Below are 23,019 nucleotides of genomic sequence, written 5' to 3' on the forward strand. Positions count from 1 at the left end.
ACTCGGCGTGAGGGGCACGCGGCTGCTGCCCCGGCTGCCCGCCCTGCCGTGCCTGGGTACGGGCTGCACACCCGGCCTGCCAGCACCAGCCCTGCCCGGCGAGCCGGCGGGCAGCTGTGCCGCTGCAGGAGCCCGCTGCTGCGGTCCGGGCACCGCAGCCTCCCGCAGCTCCCGGGGCTCCGACAGCAGCGCAGGCCATGCGGACATGTGTCACTTCTGCGTCCAACCCTGTACGAATTCCTGACAGTGTGGCCTGGAGACCCACGTGTCCTCGAAATCCTCTAAACTCTGTTTCCAGAGCAAAAGGAGGGTGGAGACATGTTTTTATACTGCTGTATTGGTTCAAATAACTGTTCAGATATAAAAATTACCTCCCACACATCCCGCAGCTTCTTGAGGTTTTACTTTTTCTTTCACTCTGAGAGAGATTAGCCTTTGGTGACTGAAGATCAAGAATATTTCTACCCGTACAAGTAAGTCTGTTGGTGCTCAGAGGAAATGGGGTTTCTTTGAAGGTCTGATTTTAGGTGAACCAATGATTTTAGCTGCATCAATGTTCCAGGCATTAAAGGCAAGCCTGCATTTTAAATGTGTCGCATGCTCAAAAAAACTGTCTACCCTAGGCCAGTCCCAAGGCGTGAATATTAACGAAAGAGTTTCCCCACATGAACAACATGTACTGTCACATGCCTTATGCCTGCCTCGAATTTAAAATAGCCTGGTGCAGCCATAGAGAAGTCTCATGTCACTGTAACTCCACATCAACTGCAGGTAAATGCTGTGGGTGATACTGTTCTGCTGGGATGCATTTCCAGCTAGCTTCCAGAACAGCTCTCCTGTGGGGAATGGACTTGATCTGGGCTGAGTACGGCTGGACTTTGAGGACTCCAGGCATGCTGGCTTGGGTGCACAGGGGCAGAGCTGTTTGTCTATTTCCACACGGCTGCTTTATTTTTAACTGCCAGGACTGAATTTCCCAAAAGGACTGCATCTCACAGACAACAGGATATTAAATGTAAGTGACAGATTTCCGCAGTGGTAACTTTTTTCCAAAATCCACAGAGACCAGGGTGGCTGTCAGAGCAAATGTGCTGGGAACGGGTGCTCCATGCAGCACATCTCCTGTCCCACGGGCCAGTGTCCCTTCCGTGTCCTCGCCTGGGAGGAGAAAGGAAGGCCAATCAAAGAAGCCTCTCTGGCATTTTGTCTGAGTTACAAAAAAATGATATATGGAAAGTTTCTTCTGTGTTTTGTCCTTTGAAGAGACATGTTCAGTGTTACTGCCTTGCTTCAGACACCTGCCATATGTGGTGTTGAGAGCAGCTCTAAGTGGGACAGTGAGGTTTCGTTTGTGTCTCTGAGGAAACCTGTCTTTTATTCCCATCACACTGGTGTTGCTGTGCTCTCCTTCTCTGAGCTCCAACTTGCAAACCTGTTCATCGCTCCCTGCATATCTGAACTTCACAGGCATCATTGCTTTTAACCAGCCTCTGCCTTTCCAGCCTGTGCCTGGCCACCAGCAGGGTGGGAACAAGCCTGGTGCTGGGGCATTTGTCAAGGCATTCTTGCCTTGTCCCTTTCCCACAGGCGTTTGCCCCAAGCTGGTTATCACTTCTTTGAAGTCTGACATACAAAAAGTGTGTTTACTTAGGACAGGGAAGTAGGAAAACACTAATGGCGAGCAAACTGACTGGGGAGGCAAACATCTCCACTTCTCCTTTTTGGGTGTTTTCCCAGCTCGTAGAAGTGTCTCATGCCTGACTCAGCCTAACAGATCAGCAACCACCCCCAGAGACACCCCCCATCTCATCTGCCTCCACCAATCCCCCTGTCCTATGCCAGCCTGCAGTGGCTGGAGGCAAGGGGGGGTCTGGCTGGGGTGGTTCCTGCTCCCCTCAACACAACAAACACCCTGGCTTCAACGAAAAGGGTGAGGCTGCCCCTGTGTTTCCGTGGCATGCAGTGAGTGACTGGCATCGCCACACTTTCGTTACCTCTTTTGTACACTGTAATATGAATGTCTCTTCCTCTTCTCCTCCATCTGCCCTCCGAAGGTTCACCACATCTGGGACCGAGCAGTGAAGGGAGTTGTGCCCTTTGCTTCTGCCCTCTCCTTTCCTGCCAGCGCTACCTACCCTTGGTGGAATACAGGCAGCAGGTGTGGGATGGGTGGGCAGCCAGTACTTGTGCCTGGGGTTTGCTCCCCTTGGGGGCACCGGGCCTCCTTCCGCACAGCCGCTTCTTTCAAGCTGTTTCCAAAGTTTCAGCTGGGCTCAGAGGAATTGCAACCAAAGTACTTGGGAGATGTTGCAACGGGACTTTTCGTTACAGTGAAAACTGCCTTCTTCCCCTCTCAAACCTCTTGCTCATACCTAGCCCTGCTCTGGGGCTGCATGGAGGCTCACATCTGGGACCAAGTTAAAAATAATTTACCTTTTGGGTTCTTTTCCAGCCATATAATTTCCTTTATCCCCTTCAAGTGAAAGCACAGCATGGGAAGGGAGCAGGAGTGGGGCACTCATGGCATGGGTGGCCCCCAGAGGAGACATGGATATGGGGGAACTCCTCTGTGCTCCCACAGATGCCCACTCATAAAACCAGTCCTTGGAGGTTTTTAAGGCAGGCTGCAAGAGGCTGAGATCACACCCATTAATTGTTCCCTTTGCCTGCTCTTCCCTTGCCTGATTACAGGTTGTCTAGACTGAGAAGTGCAGGTTTTGCTCTTGGAGCATGATCAGAATAAGGTGCAACATGCCGTCCTCCCTGTTGTGGAAAAGGGATGTCAGTGCCTGCTCAAGGAGGCTCTCTTTCTCTATTGGCTTGGGCTGGCTTTAGATGTGCCATCTCCTGGTGCAGGGAGAGGATGGGGCAGTCTCAGCCTACACAGTGCCCACTTCACAGGTAGGGCTTGGATCTCCAGGCACTGAAAAATTACTCAGTGTGGATCAGAAAGTGGTGGTGTTAAACACCAGTCACTTCAAAGCTGTTGTCAGTTGGTAAGAAAATAATTTAAAATTAAACCAGTTCTGAAACTATCTACCACAAGTGGTTACAAGCCTGAGTGTTGTAAAACTGGACTGTTTCCTCTTTTCCTCACAATGATCGTGTCCTTGATTCCTCCTTTAGGCTGCTTTGGCAATTCTTGCACAGTAATAAAAAGGCATGACACAGCATATGTTTTGTGGCTCACCTTGCCAAACAAAATTACAATGTTAGTGTAGCTTCTTTGCCTTTGCATAATGAACTCTACAAAGAAGCTGGAGAGAGGGTAAGCATCTGTGCCAAGATAAAAGCAAAAACAAGAAGTACAAAGGTCTGGTTTAAAGCAGTCTCCATTTAAAGTAATTCTTTTTAAAATGACTTATCTTGAAACTGTTACAGACAGTTAGGGAAAGTCATACAGTTTCTAAATGGCTGTTATGTTCTAAGTCTGCAGCTTCATTGCTCAGATTAAGAAAAAAATAGATGCAACTTTGAGAGCTCACAAACCTGTCACAGCAGAACATCATCTGCACAATGTGTGCTGGGGCCAGGAGGAAGTGGGCTGCAAAGGAACTGCTTATTTGCCATTCCTCAGGCTAGATGGACATCATTTGCACTTTTAATAGCATTCAGGACAATGTTTATATTATGGTAATTACACTGACTGACAGCAAGGGGAATTTGATGTGTGGGCAGGAGGTAGTTTGAGAGAGAGTGGTGCCCAGTCATGCTGCCTTTTTCATCACCTTACAGTCACCCCTCAGGGAACAGAAATGAGAGCATGGACCTCACTGGGAACTCCAATGGAAGGGAAAGATTTCCTTGTAGAGAGGATGATGACTGAGTAAAGGGAAAATCCTTCAGCCTATGGATCTGCTAAATCTGTTTCAGGAAAAAGGCAAAAAGCTGCCCCAACAAGCATACTGTGCTTATGCCACTACGTACCATATTCAGTTTATAGCTGAAATCGGATTCAGGAAGACTGAGTGGTTCAAATGCTAAACATTTAAGATCAGAACCTACCTCAATAATGATAAAGACAAAACTCCCAGCAAAAGATCTGTCATGTAGCTTCTGGAAATCCAACTAAGTCAATTAAGGGGAAAAAGAAGCAAAAAAAGAAAAGAAATGGGTGAGGAATATTTTGTCATCAGCTCTGGCAGGTCACCAAAATCTTGCCTATATAAATGAGATCCAGTCATTTGACAGGCATTAGATATGTTCATGCTTTAATCACACTGAAATATCACCTGCTTATCCTAACCCTTTTTTGCCTATATCACTGTGTTTATTGTGATATACTATGGGTGACATTTGGTAGCACTCGCTAATGATACAAGAGTTCAGTCAACAACTCTTTTTTTGGTAAGAAATGGCATCAAGGAAAATAATTTAGTTATTTTTAGATAACAAACACAAGAGAAATCTCCAAATACAGTGGCAAGATAAGTCAGTGCGTGAAGAACAGCAGGAGGTGGAATCAGTGTGGAAGGAAATGTGACCAAATCTGTGAAGCAGCTATGTGTCTGACAATATTCATCTTGCATAAAGCACCCTGAGGTGCCCTTCCAGTTCTCTGTAGGCACAATCTCCATGGGATGCTTCAAAACCAGCTTCATTCCCAGGCCATCTTGCCATGGTCCAGGTGTCCTTGGAGGTTGAGGGAGCACCTCCATGGCCCTGGCCCTGGAGCAGCACACCCAGGAGGTGGCTAAACCCCAGCAGGCATCTCTGAAAAGAGTCAGAGATGCTGCACACTGAGACATGCTCAGCTCATTCCCTGCACAAAGCAAAGAAGACCCAACCACCAGCCCCTAGCCTTCAGCCCAGCACGACTCTGCAGGTGAGCATGTCCCCCTTGGAGAAAGGGATGGCTTTGAGGATGCTCTCTGGTGTCCATGTAGAATTCATGGGTCAACTTCAATGTTTCTGGGCATCGGTGCCCCATTTTGGATGATTGCTGCTGTTTTTCTGGTGGTGGGTACCTGGCAGCAGTGGCTCTGAGCCAGCTCAGTGTGCTGCAGCACCCGGCATGTCCTGCCTACAGCCCGGGTGCTGGGCTGGCTCCTGAGCTGCAACTGATGGTGTAAAGCTTCCAATAAATCAAGTGGCTCACAAAAACATGAGTGATTGCTTTCACAATGTGATTAAAATTACCAAGGGTAAACATTTCAAATGTTCAATAATTTACATCACCACCTGTACTTTAAAGTACCTTTCCCCATTTCACTCCCTTAACCTTATGGGATTCTTTCCATGTTCTTGAAGCCATTTCCTTCCTCACTTCAGCTGTCATTGTGGCTGAACACTCTCCTAATAAATAAAAGCACTGTATGGCTGGAGATTGTGCTGGGGATGAAAAACATAATGCCATTTATTATACAATTGTTTGGGCAGGCAGCTGATCTTAGCATGCACTCTGCATCCTTCCAAAATCAAGACAATTTGTAAAGTACTACTGCAAAATTTGGTTTATATTCCAGCTTGCTTCTTATGATTCTTATTTTTATGAAAGCATTTTCAAATGAATTTTCAGTTAGGTTTTTTCCATGCTGGCTTTTCACTCTAAGCACTGTTACCGAAGTCAGGCCTTACTTCCATGGTTTAGTTTTGAAAGGTTTTAAATGTAAATTTGGAACTCATATTCCACATTACTGAGCTGTTTGTTTTTATATTTATTAACTAAGACTTATTTTCTCTCCAGAATTCTTCAGTTTCCTACCAGGTAAGCTCTTTGGTGAACTAATTCTTCAGGATGGACATGAACTGAATTATTGGAACAAAAAAAACAGTAGGGAAGAGGTAGGGTAAATTGTCCTTCCAGCTACTTCTGCAAATGTGTCAATAGCAGGTTGAGTCCTGGGACTGACGTGTGGCTTTCAGTCCTCTCCTGGCAAAGCAGGAGATCTGAGCAGTGGGGGGTAGGTGCAGGGGTTTGGACCATTGGGTGTTCTCAGAGGAGCAGTGGAAAGACTACCTGTTACAACATGCTTTTCCCTCAGGTGAGTTACTTTTTATAGATGCTTTGTTTTAGGAAACCATGAGTTGGCACTGCTACTTTTGATTTTACTTCAGGGAAGATGAGCTATAGGTTCAGGGGGGTTCTCTGCTTCCAGTAGTGTGGTTTCTTTTAATCAGAGTAGGCTGATGCAAATACACCAGTTGTCTAAGCCTCTAGGTATGTATTTAGAAAATACATTACCCATCCATGTCTTTATGGGGAAACCTTTCAAATCTTCCCACCTTTTCTTCACAGGTGTTTTTAAGCATTGTACGGTCTGATCAAAAAACCACGAGCATGACCAGGAGTGTTCTCCAGCTGATGAGAATTGATTCTGAATTAGACCATAAAAGAAGGATGCACTGTGACAGAATTTTGTAAATTTGGGCTTTTTTTTCTTTTTAGTAAGAAACTGGCTTTTCAAGACCCATCCTAGTAGGAGAATATGCAGTGTTAGCGCCGTGGTTCACCCAATCAACCACTTGTGATCAGTTTATTCTCCCTGAGGTCTGAAGGTCTCTGCACTTTCCCAAGGAGCTTCCTATGACTCAAAGAGCAACCATCGGAGGACACATTAGATCAACAATTTCTAGACAAAGAACAGAAATCAGACTGCTTGCAAGGATACCAGCTGTTGATGTATCATCATAGCTCTTCTACAATAGTGGAAGGGTTGTTTTCTTTTTATACAATTATGTCAAGAGGAATTAGTTATAAGGCTGTCCTCATATGGTTGTTTGGAGCATTAAAGCCAACAGCTTCTTTAGCAACCATCCCAGCTTCTGGGCAAATATCCATGGCAGCTTTGGGAGCTCTCTTTAGTTCTGGATGCCCCATAAAGAAACACCATTTATACTGAATTAACTAGCTGCTAGTTCACCCCTAATGCCAGGACTTGATGTAGTGAAGCAAAACTACGGTGAAGTAATGAAATCAATAATGTTATTAAAATAACTTGCAGCAGAGTTACCAGACACCCTGCTGGCGAATCTCTCAGTACCTAAAGGGATGTCAGCAGGAACATGCCAGGGCCACAGATAACAGCCAAAAGCCAACTTGCCTTCACCCCACTCAGGGGAGCTTTTCCAGAATATCACAGGGGCAGGCACCCAGGGACAGTCCCAGGATGGATGAGTGTAAGCTTGGGTGGGATGGCAGCAGAGAAGAGAGGACAAGCAGTTCCAAAAAGGTAGTTTTTGGCTTGGAGTTTTGCATAAGAAAGCTTTTGTAGCACTAATGCAGCTAGAGTGAGACATTACCAGGAGCAGTGCACACTGTGCACTGGAAAAAGCTGTCTGGAAAAGATTAATCTGGTCTTGAAGGCCAGATGTATCTTGGTTGGCCATTGAGAAGCTGGAGGGTCTGGCTCATTGACGGATGCAGTGAAGACAAAACAGCTCTGCTTGGCCTGAATCTCTGTGTTTAAAAACACATTTTAGTGTCAATGCATAACTGAATAAAGAAGATTAACTATATGCTAGTAAGGCCTAAGCCTTCTTATTGTACAAAGACCATAAAACCATCCTAAGACAGACAAACAGAACTGAGAAAGTATTTTAATAACATACTTTTACTGCTCATGTTTTATACAAGTAACACACGTATTTCCACCACTATTAGCCACATCTCCTGGAAACAAGTTCACAGGTAAGTAATTCTAAGTGCTAAATATGCAGGGACTTTTCTGTCTGGCTCTATTCTGGTACTCTGTCTGTGCTCTTCCCTGAACTGACTGCAGCTGCCATCTCTCCAGCTTCTTCCTGGACAGCTACTCTGAAAATTTTTATTCTAATTAGAACAGGGGAACTGATTTTGCCGGTGATGGTGACAAGCAACTGGTGTGAGAGTGGTCTTGAAGTATTAGAAGTCATGATTACTAGGAAAGGAGGCAGAGAAAAACAACCCACAAAGACAAAACAGTGGACTTTGAGACAGACTTTAGCTAACTCACAGTGTTAGTACACACAAGCCCAGAGGAACAAATCCAAGGCAGAAAGGACATTTGGGGAGTTGGCAGTGCCCTAAGGAAGTTGTATGAAAGGCACATAACTACTGTGAGCTTCTTTGTCCTGGGGCAACTTAGCACAAGTACAGAGGGAAGCTAGCAAGGTATCAACTGGCTAAGTCATGAGCTCTTCATTAGTTTCAGAAGTGCAGAGGAAGCACACAGAAAGTGGAACTAGGTCACGTTAGTAAGTATGAAAGAGCAGCATAAGCATGGAGGAACAACATGAAGATGCAAGTGATGCAACAAACAGTGGGCATGAAGTGTATGCACTAATAGCAACAGGAGAGCCAGAGAAAGAGCTGGGTTTCACAAAGAGAAGCAGACACTGAGCTGATGATGTCAAACATGCAAAAGTGTTTGATATTTTGTCATTCAGTTTTGGTCAAAAGCACCCTGTTTAACACAACCAGCATAAGCAGTCCAAGGGTAAGAATACCGGCTGCAAGAAAGAACAAAGAGGTCAGACAGTGTCTAAATAAGTCAGATATATTCCAACTGACAAGCCCTAAAATTCTTTTGCCATGATGAGTAAAGCAGCTGAAGCCCACTCAGCACCATCAGCACAGAAGTCAGGGATGGGGGCATGTGTTTCTGCACACTGAGAAAAGCAAATCTAGCACCTACCACAAAAAGGGGAGGACAGACAGGAGGAATCAGAGACCAGACAGATTAATTTCAATTCCTGGAAAATTACTGGAAGTGGTAATCGGATAAACTATTTTCCAGCACCTAGAAGACAACAAGCAGATGAAGAACAGTGAGTACTGATTTGACAAGAACAAATCACATCAAATCAATCTAATTTCCTTCTACTGTAGGTCTTAGATCTTGATTTTAGTGCAGTTTTTGCCTTTATCTCACCTGACACTTTCATAAACCAAGCAAAGAAGTGCAGCTTTGAAGAACCTGCTATTAGAGGAGTGTACAGCTGGTTGGAAAACCAGACTAAGAGCAGTTATAAATGTTTCACTGTCAAACTGGCAGTACGTATCAAATGAAGTCTGAAGCCATCTGTTTTATGTCTGGCAGCACACAGTATTTTCATTAATATATTAAAAAAAAAACAACAAGAGCAGGGAACACTTACTAAATTAGCACAGGACACTATGAAGAACAAGCACTTTGGAGAACAGGAGGAGAATGCAAAACAATCTTGACAAATGAGGTAGAGGGATGGAATGGGATGGGATGGGATGGGATGGGATGGGAAGCAAAGCACCATTTGGAATGGACAAACAGAGCTCTGGGTCTTTGTAGGTGTCATCAAGGACTACAAGACCAACTGGGGAACAACCAGCACAGCAGCAGTTCCGAGAAGAAGAAGATCTAGGGGTGTCAGTTCAATATGAATGAGCGTGGTCATGCTGCAGTAAAAAATGAAAGTACACTAATGAGGTGAACAAACAGAAGTGCAGCCTGTGACAAACAGGAAACCAGTCTTCCCCTGTTGTCTATGTTGTCAAGGCTTCATTTGTAGTCATCTGTGCAGTTTTGGCCACTGTAGTTCAGGGAGACTGAGCTGATTGCAGAAAGTGCAAAGGAGAGCAATGGCAATGGTCCAGAAATGGTGCCAAGTGGAAAAGGCTGAGTAGTCTAAACCCAAAAAACTGTGTTAATAAGATAGTCTGTACCACAGTGTAGAGGCTAGGAAAACATGCTAGTGATTATCTAACATATAAACCAGGAAAGGAATATCTCATTTCTAAGTCCATCTGGGCCACTAGAATCTTGAATCAGAGCACCAGAGTAGGCTGCCCAGAGTTGAAGAATACCCAGTGTTAGAGGGCTTTGAGCACTAATGCAAAATCCCACATGGGGCTTGGGGAGGAGCAGTCAGGCCAGACAGTGATTCTGCCAGCCCCATCTCCAACAACTTCCAGGAGTGGATAGTCTTTGGGATTCAACTCACAGCTTGCATCTAAACATCTCCAATACTGGAAGCCATTTCTCAGTGAGGACAACTGAACCAATCAGTGTAATTGTATCTTTAATGAAATAGCTTTGGTCAGAAAAAGGAGGGAAGACAAAAACTCAGTGTCAATTGAGCCAGTGTAATACAATGGGGTGATGTTAGAATTTGCTTGCAGCCTACCTGGTGGTGTCCCATTGACAAAAGTGGTATTTTGTTGCAAGCTTTTGGGAATCTGTTGCTACAGGTTTCCTCTTGCAGCTTACTGAGCGACACCATGGCTCTGAATACTCACACTCACTCTTTGTCCTCTGTCACCTTGACAGCATCCTCCTCTCTAGTATCCTTTATGGACTGTACTGGTGTTGCAAATGTTGCCTGCTTCTTGCTGTTAGTAGAAATCCTTGCCTCAAATGCCTCTTTGGCTGTAATACCCCTTATACCTACCGTTCCCTGCCTTCCCTTCTAGAAATGCAGCTCTGCTGTCCTCCAATTCATGTAAGACGTCACCCTAAAGCTCCTCCCAGGGTTTTATATCATGAAGTTTTGTAGCCCTCTCTGCTTACTAGTGTCTTCCCCTCTGGCCTTGCTCTCTTCCCAGGACTCTCAATTTGCCACCCTAGACTTCCACACTTCATCACCCGAAATCAGTCTCATACATTTGCCTGGCTGCCCACAAAGCTGAGCACTTGATACAGGAAAAGTTCTCAGCAATCCCATCTGAATCCTTTCTCCCTTCACCAGATTAATTAATATCTGTCTTCTCATGACCCAGTCTCCTACTGGTACAGCAGAATAGGTAGCTATAATGATGTTTCCTGACCTTAAATACCCAAGGATAATCTAAGAAGGGGGGTTGTGGCACAGGTAAAAACCACACACCACATTTTTTAATAAATGCTGCAGGCTGGATCCCTTGAACTTACACCTTGGATATGATCGTGCACAGTGTAAAACAGTCTGACTTGGGTATGTTCACTTGTTTTACCATTTGTTGGGTTCTTGTTAACTGTGTACTGATTTGACACTGAGTTCCTTGCTGTGATATGCATTGTTATATATGTCAAACATATAAAACACTGCTTAGCTGTACTTTTGTTAGATGAGATTTCGTACGCCCCCACACAAGGCCACGTGCCCTGCAGAAAATGCTGCAGTGTCCCCAGCCAGGGAGCTCCAGCAGAAGAAATGTTATGACAGTGCAAACATTTACCTGTGTTGCAGGCGTGATAGGAAGTGACACTGCAAACAGATGTGTTTGAGCAACCTGGTCTAGTGGAAGGTGTCCCTGCCCCTGGCAGAGGGGGCTGAACCGGATGGTCTTTAAGATCACTTCCAACCCAAACCAGCCTGTGATTCTATGATTCTTTGTAACCTGTCAAGGCCTCAGCTGTGCTCTTGGGCCCATCAGCTTGTCTTCTAACCAAAAGCAGTCCTGAAGCTTTCTGCTCCCCAAAGCCTGAAGGCATCTGCACACAGCCAGTGTCCTAAATGATGAAACCTGCACAACCGGCCTGAAATCCCCCAAGCAAGCCACCCCAGAAGCTCTGACCCTGTCTGTGTGTGCATGTCAATCCTTATTGCCTCCAGTGAATATAAAAGCCTTCAGTGCCAGTGCAAGCATTGCAGTGCCATGGTGGAAAACATTAGAGAGAATGAACAGAAGGTCCCAAAGAAATAAAATTGTAGCTAAAGGAAGCTATACCAAAGAGCACAACATTTGAAGTGTTGTGGCTTGAACCATAACCCGAAACAGTCCTGAGTTTTGGGTTTCAAAAACTTGAAATGAAAAGGAAGGAATGAAATATCCAGAAGAAGGATGGAAGACAAAGTAGTGAAAGAAGTAACTGAAGGCAGAAACTTCCAAAAAAGGCATTTTATAGTCAGGCTTTTTGACGACCATTTTTGTTGACTGTGCCTAACAGGGTCCTGGTCTTTGCTAGGCATCACCATAATAGAGTTGTAGAAGAAAAAGATAAAGGATAAAATATACAGTCCAGAGGAAAGGAAATTTCAAAGCCTGAGAGAAAAGGAAAAGAAAACAAGAGAGGGACATATTAAAGCTGGCTGAACTGTCCTTTTTAGTCATTGATTAAGTTACGCCATACAGATTTTTGAAATTTAAGGAACACAAAAGCTTGGGACAGTGCAAAGTCCTGAGGCAATGAAGCTGCATTTGTAGGGTAACAGATGCAGTTCCCAGACATCCTACACCCTGGGAGGTGACTGAGACCCTCTCCTCAGGGCGGTCCATAGATGAACACCGTACCAAACCTGGGCCTGTCCCAAGGCATGCAGTCGGCTCAAAGTCATGTCATGTGGAGACATGAGGTCAGATGTCAGACCATGAATCAGAAGACATCACAGCTGGGCTGACTCAGCCCCTAATGCAGATCTGAAGCTGGTATCCAGCCCCTGCCACTGCCAAGCCCAGCCAGTGCACCCTGTGGGTCTCAGAAAGAGGAACCACACCTGATCAGTGATTTGCAACAAATGGAAAAATCTGCAGGTCATCTGCTAATGGTGCTGCTGTCTCGAAGATGGGTAGCAGCAACAGACATTTAATGAAGTTAAAGGTAAAACAGACCTTGTGTGAATGTGCCATGACTAAAAATGCTGCTGAAAAAAAAGGCATCAGTGCTCAATATTGACTGCAAAAAACCCCTCCCACAGGTTTGTGCACACACGTGGGTATGTGCAGAGGATGTTTGGAATGCTGCTTGCTGACCTCCTGCTACCATGAAGGGCTGTGCCGCATCCAGCCTCCCGTGCAGTGTGGGCAGGTCACTCACACAGTGTGCATCTCTGTGAGCCCCCCAAGGCCACCTCCAGCTCCAGCACACCAAAACCTGTGCACCCTGTGAGTCTCGCCATGCTGGGGCTTGCCAGGTCCTGGCAACACCAGATCTGCCCCATCCACAGCAGCCCAAGATTATGAGCCCACCATACACATGTGCCCAGGCACCCCAACCCTCCATGCCAAGGGGCAGGGGGTGGCTGGCACCTGAGGGAGATGTCACAATCCAGTTGTGGGGCGATCAACAGGGGATCTCTGTACTGGGGAATATTATGCTGAGCTCATTTGGGACCACATCCAGCTCATCACTTCTGCGTTTCTGAACACCTCCTGCTGCGTGGTCGGAAGCTGCTTGTGTGGTTGGCTCCACTGGCATTTACAAACCCTCTCTAAATCAAGTGGAGGCATAAAGACAACACTGATAATCGTGAGGCTGAAAACACAATATGCAAACAAAATATGCTGAAGGCCTATAATGGCTGAGCAATTGAAACAGAAGAGCATGTACAAATGTGACCAAAGAAGGTAAAAAACTTTTTTGAGTGCTGTTTGTTACAGAGAGAAGAAACTCTCTATTAGGGAACCGAGCATGTGAAAACCTTGAATTGGTTAAAAACACGCAGAGCATTACATGTGCACTGGGAGGGAATGTGGTCTGGGCATTGCCACAGTTCAAGAGAGTGCCCTTTCATGTGTTTCCCATGAGCCTGGACAATTACTCAATTTTATTTGAGAACTTCAGGCTGCATCCTGCAGGAAAAGAGAGGGCATAAGTGAGCCAGATAGCTGAGCTGACTTGTGACTGCTGTTCCTAAATGAAGCAGGAGAAAACAAGGAAGGATCTGGTGGAGGGAGGGAAAAGTCAGCTGTGCACAGGCCCCACCATGCTCTGGACTGTCACTTTTCCCTCTCACACCATGCTACCTCTCTCTTCCAAGCTAGCTTCCCACCAGATTCGTTCCTCCACCACCTCATCCCTCACAGACACACTTTTCTGAAAAACTGTGTACAAATATGCTCTCTGAGGGATGGGAGCAGAAACCATAGCTCAGGGCTGTTTCCCCATGCAGGTACCTCCTTGCATCCCTCTGCAGAGCTGTAGGGTCTCAGGCAGCAGGAGGCCAGCTTCTCACCTTTGCTCTTCACTTCCAGTACCCTGTTTACAAAACTCAATAAAAACCCCTCAAGGCTAAGGACTGAAACTTTGGCACTGGGGTAGAGAGTCATTCCTCCACAGCAGGTAAGTGTGCCCACTGACCTACACGGTGCCAGCAGCATCAAAGATGGGCAGCAGATCTGAAAGGCTTAGCACAGACACCTGGCCTCTCCCAAAGGAAAAGCATAGGTGTAAATATGCCTCCAGGAAGGTGTCAGTGGCAGGGACACTGGCTAGCACCTATACATGCCCCAAGACAGCCTCTGCTGGTATTCCAGCACTAGAGAAATGATGTAACAGCAGTGCTTTTTTGAAATCCAGCAGCATCCACCCATCAGGCTGCATAGGATGCCCATGCGCAAGGCTGCAGGCTGGGGCTCCTCTTCTGTTTCTGCTAGCAGCGCAAGAAAATTGAGGTGGAAACCAACAGGAGATAAAACACAGACAAAGGACTGCTGAAAAATATCAGTTGTAGTAACTCTTAGGACTAACCTTAGGTGTCAGATGAGTCGATGACTCTCTTTTGAACATATGAACCATTTTGTGGGTATAACAGCAATACACTCCATAATCCCTTCCATATTTGGCTTTATTGGCTTATTGTGCAGAGACATTAGAATCAGGATCGTCTCTCATGAAGCTGTTAATGGGATGCAAATTGCATGAAAGATTTCTCTGCATCAATAGCAAACAACCTAGTAACACGTTCTTGCATAAAAATCTGCATAAAAATCTGCTACAAAAAGACATACTTTGAAAGAAGCAAAAATCCTGCATGACTAAGGAAGAAATATGCACACCACAGGAAAATGAATATCAGGATTGGAAATAGACATGACCTGTCTTGGAGCTGCTTGATATCAAAGAACAAATGTGCCTTTAACTACTGAGGTATCCCGAAGATGTGATTCACACCATGTCATAGCTAGAGCCAGGTAAAGAAAGTGCAATTAATTTTTTATGCACTGAAAAATGCAGTTTCAGTCTGACCAAGCCTGAATCTGTGCTGCATTTAGCAAAGACCCATGGCCAAAATATATACGCTGTTTGAATTAAATTGTAAGTCTAAGCATCTTGCTCTATGTAATGCATTTCTACTTTTCATGCTAAACTGATGCTTCAAGACTGAAATTTGAGTAAGGTAGAAACACCTAAACTAACTAGCATGAACTGCCAAGCAGTAAGTCAAGAGAAATGTTGTGCTTTATCTGCCACATCACTTTGGAATTGTTTTTTCTTTTTGGTGTGGACATCAGTGTGACCGTGATTTCAGTGCATTGTTTCCAGCAAGCACACAGCTGGAATGAACCTGTTATTAGTGTTCAGCCCGTGCCACCTAGACTGGCTACCTTGCCCATGCGGTGTAAGTGGCAGAATCCCCAGCACCTCCATGCACCATCCATCTCTCACATCGTGCCATGGATCTGCCTGTTCTGTCTCCAGTCCCGTGCAGCTGCAAATGTCTGGCACCAGAGCACTGAGAAATACCAGGCCAGGCAGAGTTGTAGATGTGAAGCCCCTCCAACTTGTCACAGTGGCAGTGGGTAGCCCTAGGGATACCTGCTACAAAGAGCCTGGAAGACAGAGAAGAAAAGCAGCATTGCTGAAATTCCTTGACCTTTTTCTGCCCAAATCACCCAGGCACAACAGGAGCCCAGAATTTTCCTCCAGGGACACTACTCTGTCTCAAGCATGAAAGACCAGGCTTTTCCTGAAATAACATCCAGCTCTTGCTTTGTCTCCTGCTGGGCTCAGCTGATATACATGGAGGAGCCTAAATAAAGAAGTGCTGAACTCCGTGCCCAAGCTTTTCCTCATCGCTATCTGCATTCTTTTGCATTCATTAAAAAACAAACAAACCTGTTTCCTGATAGCAGGGAGGAAAATCACAGGGCTGGGGCATTTGGTTGTTTTGTTGGGTTTTTTTTTCACTTGCAAAAGACACTTGAACATTGTGGAGAGAAGCAGCTCTGCAGGAAATAGACGGAGAGATTCAAGTGGCTGGTAATAGACAAATGTGATGGGAAAGCAGAACAAACAAGAAATCCACTATCTCCATCTCTCAGGAATAGGAGGAAGGAAGGGAGATGGGAAAAGAAAAAAATCATCAGTACTCCTCTACCAGCCAGGTCTTAGAGAGGAACCAGCACACTCCCAGTCTGGCCCAGAGACCTGCCTCGGACAGGCTGAGTGGATGTCAGCCAGAAAGGTTGGGGAAAAAGGTTCCCTTGTTTTCCAGTGACAGCTAGATCTCTAAGAGAGAGCTGAAAGAAACAACGAGTGTAGAAACCCACAGCCAACAGCAACGGCCGCCTCCAGAGGATGACAGGGGGACAAAGATAGCACTGGAGGCTGCGGCACTCCTTGGCGCAGGGCTGGCCAGAGGCGGGAAGTGCCTCACATCCTCTTCTCCGCATTGTTCTCCCAACTCCTCCGGTGGCTGGGAAAGTTTCTTCCAGCAATTTACCCCATCCTCACCCTGCAGCTGGCCAGCCTGCCGCTATTGATTCACTTCCCCAGGCATTTCTCTTACTGTCATGCTCTTGTGGCATCAAAGCAGCCACTGGGCTCAGGCAGGGGCGTGGCCGCAGACTTCTCACTGTTGGAGGAAACTTTTCCTGCATACCAACATTTTTTAACCACAGGGAATGGCAGTGGTGAGAGCGAGGGTAAATGAATGCTCAACCAAGATACAGGTGGATTTAGGAAGTATTACTGCTGCTTTCTGTAAGAGGAGATGCCTTTCAGTACCCAGTGCCACTCCATTGTGTGTAAGGTTCTTTTTCCTTCCCTCTCAGCACAAAATAAAAATCATCAAGCAAAGAGTCCTGGTTTTAGATGCATAATTGGATCAAATTGTTGTTAATGACCTTGTTTGGTCTATTGTGCCTTTGTTTTCCACCCCTGCTTGCACCAGAGCAGGTAGTGTGTTTAACCCTGCAGTCGGGGTGACCTGACTTAAAGCCATCCTGGTTTTATTCTTCTCTTCATGAAAAGAGTGGGTCCTTGGAAGAGGGCTGACATCCTGCAGGACAAGTCTGGGTCTCACTGCCAGGGAGCTACGGATGATTGCTAACGTGTCATGTCAAGATAAGTACAGGCTATGGTGTAGTGGACTGGACGCTTTGAGAGAACGGCGTGCAAGCACACAGCTTTAACACTAAGGTTACAATTAAACGTCACCTGGGGCTGGCTGTTTAAGTAAGGCAAATCTTGTTTAACTGCAGGAAAGAACATCTTGTAATAGAAATCTAATTACGTTGAACAGTACCCAACGTAGAGGTTATAGTTTATGGATTAACAGTGAGAACTGACGCTGTGAACTGGGGACTAACTCATCTGGAACTGGCTGAAGGGGAAAAGGACATGCTGGTAGTTCATTATTTTGGGCACCAATAGGATGCAGCTATGGAAAGACAAGCATGATCCCAGTATGCGCTGGAGAGTGTGTTCAGCAGAGGAGCTGAAAAACAGAGATGCTGACATGCATGGATAGGTACTGAGATGCTGAGTGCCATGGGGAGTCGCCCAAGGGAACCTCTCTCCCTTCATCACCATGTACAGGAGAAAGCTATAAAAACACAGTAACGTTTTTCTGTATGGCACAAGAGAAACTGATTTGCTCATGACTGTAAAGCAAAAGGTCCCTCTCTGGCAGAGCAGTGATGTTCTGAACCAGCACTGGGTACAAGAGCCACAGTGAGCTTTGTGACAGCCAGGTTGGATCAGGACAAAAGCAGTGAGAGTCAGTGTCTGCCACGGAAGAAGCCAGGATTCAGAGGGCATTCATCCTCATCCCATGAACCTAGGGAAAAAATAGAAGCTGAAAATGGAAAATTTGTGTGGCTGTTTGAACAGGAAGAGAAAAAAAAAGTCGTACTAATGTGCCACTGCAACCCTTCTAGTGCTGGATGTAGCCAGCCTTTGATCCCAGGCCTTTCATGCACTCACTAAAAGGCACCATGGCTGCAAGTCCTCTCTTGCGTTATTGCTTACTTGGCGAAAAGGTGCATGGCACTGTAAAGGGTATCTCTTGAGGGCAACAAGGGGGAAGGAAGAATGAAAGAAAATTGAAGATTTCATGGCAAAGACCACCAAGAGCCTTGAAGGGCAGGCAGGTGGCAGACACTGGCGCTGGGTATGGGGATACTGTGGAGGTGACCTTGTGCTTAAAAATAGCAGATGCCACCATACTTCCCACTCTGCAGGCTTCATGCTCCCTCCTTTGTCACATCCCCTACAGCACTACATAGGTTGTAAGTAATTTAAAAACACAACTAATTACTTCAGGGAGATGTTTAAGTACCTGAGTCTTCAGCAGATACAGGACACTTACAACACTGCAGACATTGTAATGCAAGAGCAGAAGGTCTCCTGGTGGGTGCCTGTGCCAGAGGAGCCAGCAGCCACAGCACCGGTGGCACAGGGAGGTCACCCGTCAGCAATCCCCACAATCAACCTCTTGTGTCGGACGTGTGAGAAAGCTCTCCCTTTCCTGTCGCACGCTGCTGAGTGCTCTGGCAGCTGCAGGCCCCCTCCAACACCCTGGCAGGCCTGAATAGACAGAGCCGCCCCAGAAACACCCAGATGTGTGCTAGGTTACTTGGGATTTACTGGCACACCATGTGCGAGATCAGCATCAGGCCAGGACGGCGCTGTTTAGTTAATTTGGTTTTTGTGATCTAATTTCCTTGCTTTAACTCTTTTTGTCCCCCCAGCATCTTGAAAGGAAAGAAAGAAGAGATTCAAGATGCCAACATCTTCAACTCTTTTAAAGGGTCTCTCATATTCGCTCCCTGACCTGTGTTCCTTGCTTTAAAAGCTCCCCATTGCTGTGATTTAATGCACATGCCCAGACAAGCTGCCAATTATACTGGTCTTAATGCAAGGTGGCTCCAAAGACACTGCCTGTGAGCAGAATCTGGCCCTCTGTAGCAAAGAGGTCGCTGTGCAAACTCAGAGATGAGCAGTATCTGTCTGACTTATGACACCTCAGCCATTTCACCCATCTTGCTCCCTCACTCCAGAGCAGGAGCACACCTCTGCAAGCCACAAGTCTCTGCAACAAGGTCCACACACGCACCAGTAGTTGGGATTCAGTTCCTGTGGCTTTTGTGAAGGACCACAGACTAGAAAAATCACTGGGCTATGAACAGTGTGGACCCCTCTGCTAATGAGAGCTTATGAAGGACCCATTTATTTCCCCTTCACTGAGAGGCCCTGGAAGCTACGGAAGGTGACTTCAGGCAAGCCACAGAGCATGGCTTTTTGACCCCAGATACGCTGCATCCATCTAGCTCACTGCTCCTCTGACTTAGACCCAGCTTCAAGCATTGAGGGATTTTCCCAAGAATGTGGAATTTTTATGGCTCTGTCACATTTTGCAACAAGCCTCCCGCTTGTCTAAGATCCCCCTGTCAAGTTCCATTTTTCAGGCTCTTTGTGCAAAAATGATACTTAATGGAGGAGCCTCTCCAGTGTGTGCACAAGCAGGGAGTAAAGAATACACAACATACAATCCATAAATAGAGACACTTTAGAGGCTTTTTAAACATTCATGCTTTTTGCATAATTGATGACTTTCCATAACAGATATGGATGATAAACAGCTTTAAATAAAATGAAAATTTATTGTTGTCATATCATTTATCAGCATTACATTAAACTGTAAAGTATGGGAAGAATATTGCCACGTTCTCAAATGAAACTGGTGGAAGTGAGAATAATTCAGCGGCTGCATCTTTGCATTCATTGGGGTTTTTGATGAGATTGCCAACAGCCAAGAAGCTGCGCTAGAACCTAGGAGCCAGAGAAAGAATTGTGTGTCACTGCTTAGCCACTGTAGTCACCGAGCACCTCCTGTGCAGCTCCAAAGGACCAAAAATAAGCCTGTTCTCCCGGGCAGGACATACCATTTAGTGCTCATCTTCTCTCAAGCGGACAGCTATGGCTAACCAAAACTCCCAGGCTCCCATTATGCTCCATAGAGGAGGTGGGCACTTCCAGCAAGAGATTTGCCCCACTGAACATATATATATGTATAAATGTGTGTGTGAGAAGCCTGTTGCTCCTTATGCTGTGAGAGAAGAGAAAGGATGATTAGCTTGGATCACTGTGTGACTTTCACACTTCTACAGTCAGCTGAGATGAATCCCACCTCTGAGAAAGACAGAGATTTGCCAAGGGATTTTAAGTCACTCCAAATTCCTTCAAAGCGGGGAGGTCCTGTGTCAGGAAAGTAAACAAAATTTCTTAGTTGTGATGGCAATGGGTGTCCCGAGGCACTTCAACATCTCAGCACAAGCTGCTGAGGAACCTTCTGTGCCCTCAAGCTTCACGTTCCCCATGATTTTTCAGAAATAATTGACAGAGGCTCAGCAGGTCAGCTAACTCTCACAGGGTCCACCCTACTGCAGCCTGCTCGTGCAGATAGGTTTGATTTTTCCAAGTATTCCCACATCATCTCTTTGCTGATATCTTTGTTGACAAGGTCAACAAAGACAGACCAAACAACCAAACATAACAAACCTGCCTTCAAAAAAAGTTAGGAACCATTAAAAAAAAAAAAAGTATTTTTTTTACTACTCATCTGCAGCTTTTTTAAACCCATGGAGCAAGGTTTTCACATCACTTGAAATACAAGCTGTGCTGGAGAGAGGAGAGGTAGTAAGTGCTTTCCCTCACCAAAGGCCAGCCAGACTGCGAATGGCAACCCAGCAAGCCGCTTCTGCAAGGTACCCCAGCCCTGAGCCAAGGCAAGGAGGTTCAGACTCCCGACACAACCACAGCTGTGCACCATCGGGCCCGCCCCACCTCACCCCCTTTGACTTTGAGGGAGCTATTTCAGCTCGTCAGACCCTTCCTCACCACTCAGAGCCTGGCTCCTCTACCACAGCCAGTACAGCTTTTACTGCCCGGCCCCAGTGCGAGACTGGAGCAAGAGTATTTATACCTGGAGGAAGCTGGGTTTGCCATCAATCCACATGGTCTTAACAAAGAGCAAAACATCCCAAACCAACTTGCTCTCTTTTATTTTTTTTTTAAACTGGATTTGCAAAGCCTGTCCCTGACCTCGCAGGACTGCTGCTCTGGCTCCTCCCAGCCAGGCAGCCTGTGAGGCATCCTGCTGACTCCGCTTTGGCGGGAGTTCATGCCAGCAGGTCCTCCAGCAGGACCGGGGCCGAGAGAACAAAACATCCAGCCCAGCAGGCCTGGCTTCGAGCACCAGCCCTGAACTCTTGTGCAATCTTCCTTGAAACAAATTCAACTTGGCCAAGAGCAGAGCATTTGCGCATGGCCTGAGAGCTGGATTGAGTACCATAAACAAAAGGAAACAAAAAGAGAGGAAGAGCGCTGGGTCCCAGGGCGAGGAGGAATGCAGGCATCTGACCCAGGCCAAGCTGTGCTGAGCACTGTGACAAATGCCTGAGGCAGGGGGGGTGCAGTGTGCAAGGGGATTCGAGAAGCCAGTGGGGAGCCAGGGACTGGGACTCGCCCCTGCTGTGGTTGGGAGCACAGGGCGGAGGCACTCATGGCCTCTTTGGCTCCATATCAAGAGCTGCAAGTAAAGGGACACAAAAGAAGGGAAATGGGGTGAGAGGACAAAAAGGGACTTGGAATATGACCACAAAAATGTATTCCTCTGGGGTCAATTCAAGGTGGTGGGGGAGGAACAGGGACACCCTTGCACCTCCAAACAGAGGAGGACACTTGCATGAGAATCAGCTGCAGATCATAACTTCCATGAAAGACAAGGGGTGCTCACACCAGTTTTGTGAATGTGATGGAGGAAATGAGACTGCTTTACATGAGGTACCCTCAGGGATATAACTTGGGCCAATCCAGCTATTTTGACTACACAGGACGTTTTTGCTCCATCCAGCTCAGGCACCCAGCTGGGTATAAGGCATCCTGTGACTGCACTGGTGATGCTCCTCGGAGGGACAGGATTGAGAATGCCCTGCTCAAACTGACCTGGCTGTTTGCCCTTTTGGAGTTGCACTGAGAAGTTCCTTCACCCAAACCTCTCGCCTGCTCCTATGCAGGGAGCATGGCCAGGGGAAAGGCTCCGTGTAGCCAGGGTGTTTCTATGCCTCAGCAGTCCTACTTGGCCAGAACAACCCCTTCAGGCCATTAGTAGTTGGTGTTAAATAGAGCATCCCTCCAGCTGTGTTTTCCTGTGCCAGCCACTGAGCTCACGCTCCCTGGCCCAGAGCTGGAGAAGCACAGAGCTGTCAGGGAGCCACCACCGTCACAGCCCACGGAGCCTCAGTCCAGCACCAGGGAGGCTTTCTCCACCCAGAGATACTTTGCCCATGTATGGCAGAACCAGGCCAATGTGGGGCAGATGGCAGAAAGAGGAGGAAAGCAGTAAATTATTAAAGGATTAAGACTGACCTATGGAGATAGTGAAGTGAGTCCAATACATCTAGTTTGCCTAGAGGAATCAGGAGCCCACAAGCATCTGGCACATTGGGAAGCAAGCCTAGAGCCTAGAGACAAACTGCTGAAGCCAAATGCAGGGCAAGATGCACTTCCTAACAGCAAAGTGCATTAGGCAGTGACGAAGTTTCCCAGAGGAAGCCACATCACTTGAATCACTGGAAACAAGGCTGGACAAAGTACTGGATCTTGTCCAAGAGGGGATAACTCTTCATCAGCAAGAAGAGAGTAGTGAATAAGATGAATACTTGAGTGGTTTCCATCTCCATGAATCTATGTATCTAATGCACTCACTGCTTTTTCAACGTCTGAAAAAAATGTAAGTGCCTTTCCTGGGCCATCAGCACATCTCAGCATGGAGCCAGGATGGGGAGAGGCCTGTGTGGGAGCACACAACCATCTCCTTTGGTGCCTGGGAGCAGAGGAGGCAAGCAGCTGTTGGGGCTTCTTGCAGGCAGGCAGGGAATGCAAGCCTTGCTCTGGTTTCTCTGCCCTCCAGCATTGCAGCAAGCCCCTTGCCCACAGCCAAAGCCCCAACCCTGCTCTGCAAAGCACTCGAGGAGCTTTGTCTTGCACTGTAAAGCGTGGCTGAGTCTTGCCTTGCTCCCTCAGAGGAGGGTGCCAGAGGAGCCCAGATATCAGCCCAGCCTCCTCAGCTGGAGTGGGCAGGTGAGGGTTGCCGCTGCATGGGGGTTAAGCTGTCAGGATTGAGGTACATCGGTTT

At 46.7% G+C, this 23,019-nt stretch overlaps 1 long non-coding RNA gene across 1 annotated transcript; it reads left to right on the forward strand.

The window, feature by feature from the left end:
- Positions 1-379: 379 nt before the first annotated feature.
- Positions 380-7,463, forward strand: LOC109143536. Its single transcript, XR_002043780.2, has 2 exons — positions 380-1,015; positions 6,389-7,463. It is a non-coding gene; the product is annotated as an uncharacterized LOC109143536 (long non-coding RNA).
- Positions 7,464-23,019: the final 15,556 nt, after the last annotated feature.

Source organism: Corvus cornix, chromosome 3, assembly GCF_000738735.6.
Source record: "Corvus cornix cornix isolate S_Up_H32 chromosome 3, ASM73873v5, whole genome shotgun sequence".
Taxonomy (NCBI): Eukaryota; Metazoa; Chordata; class Aves; order Passeriformes; family Corvidae; genus Corvus; species Corvus cornix.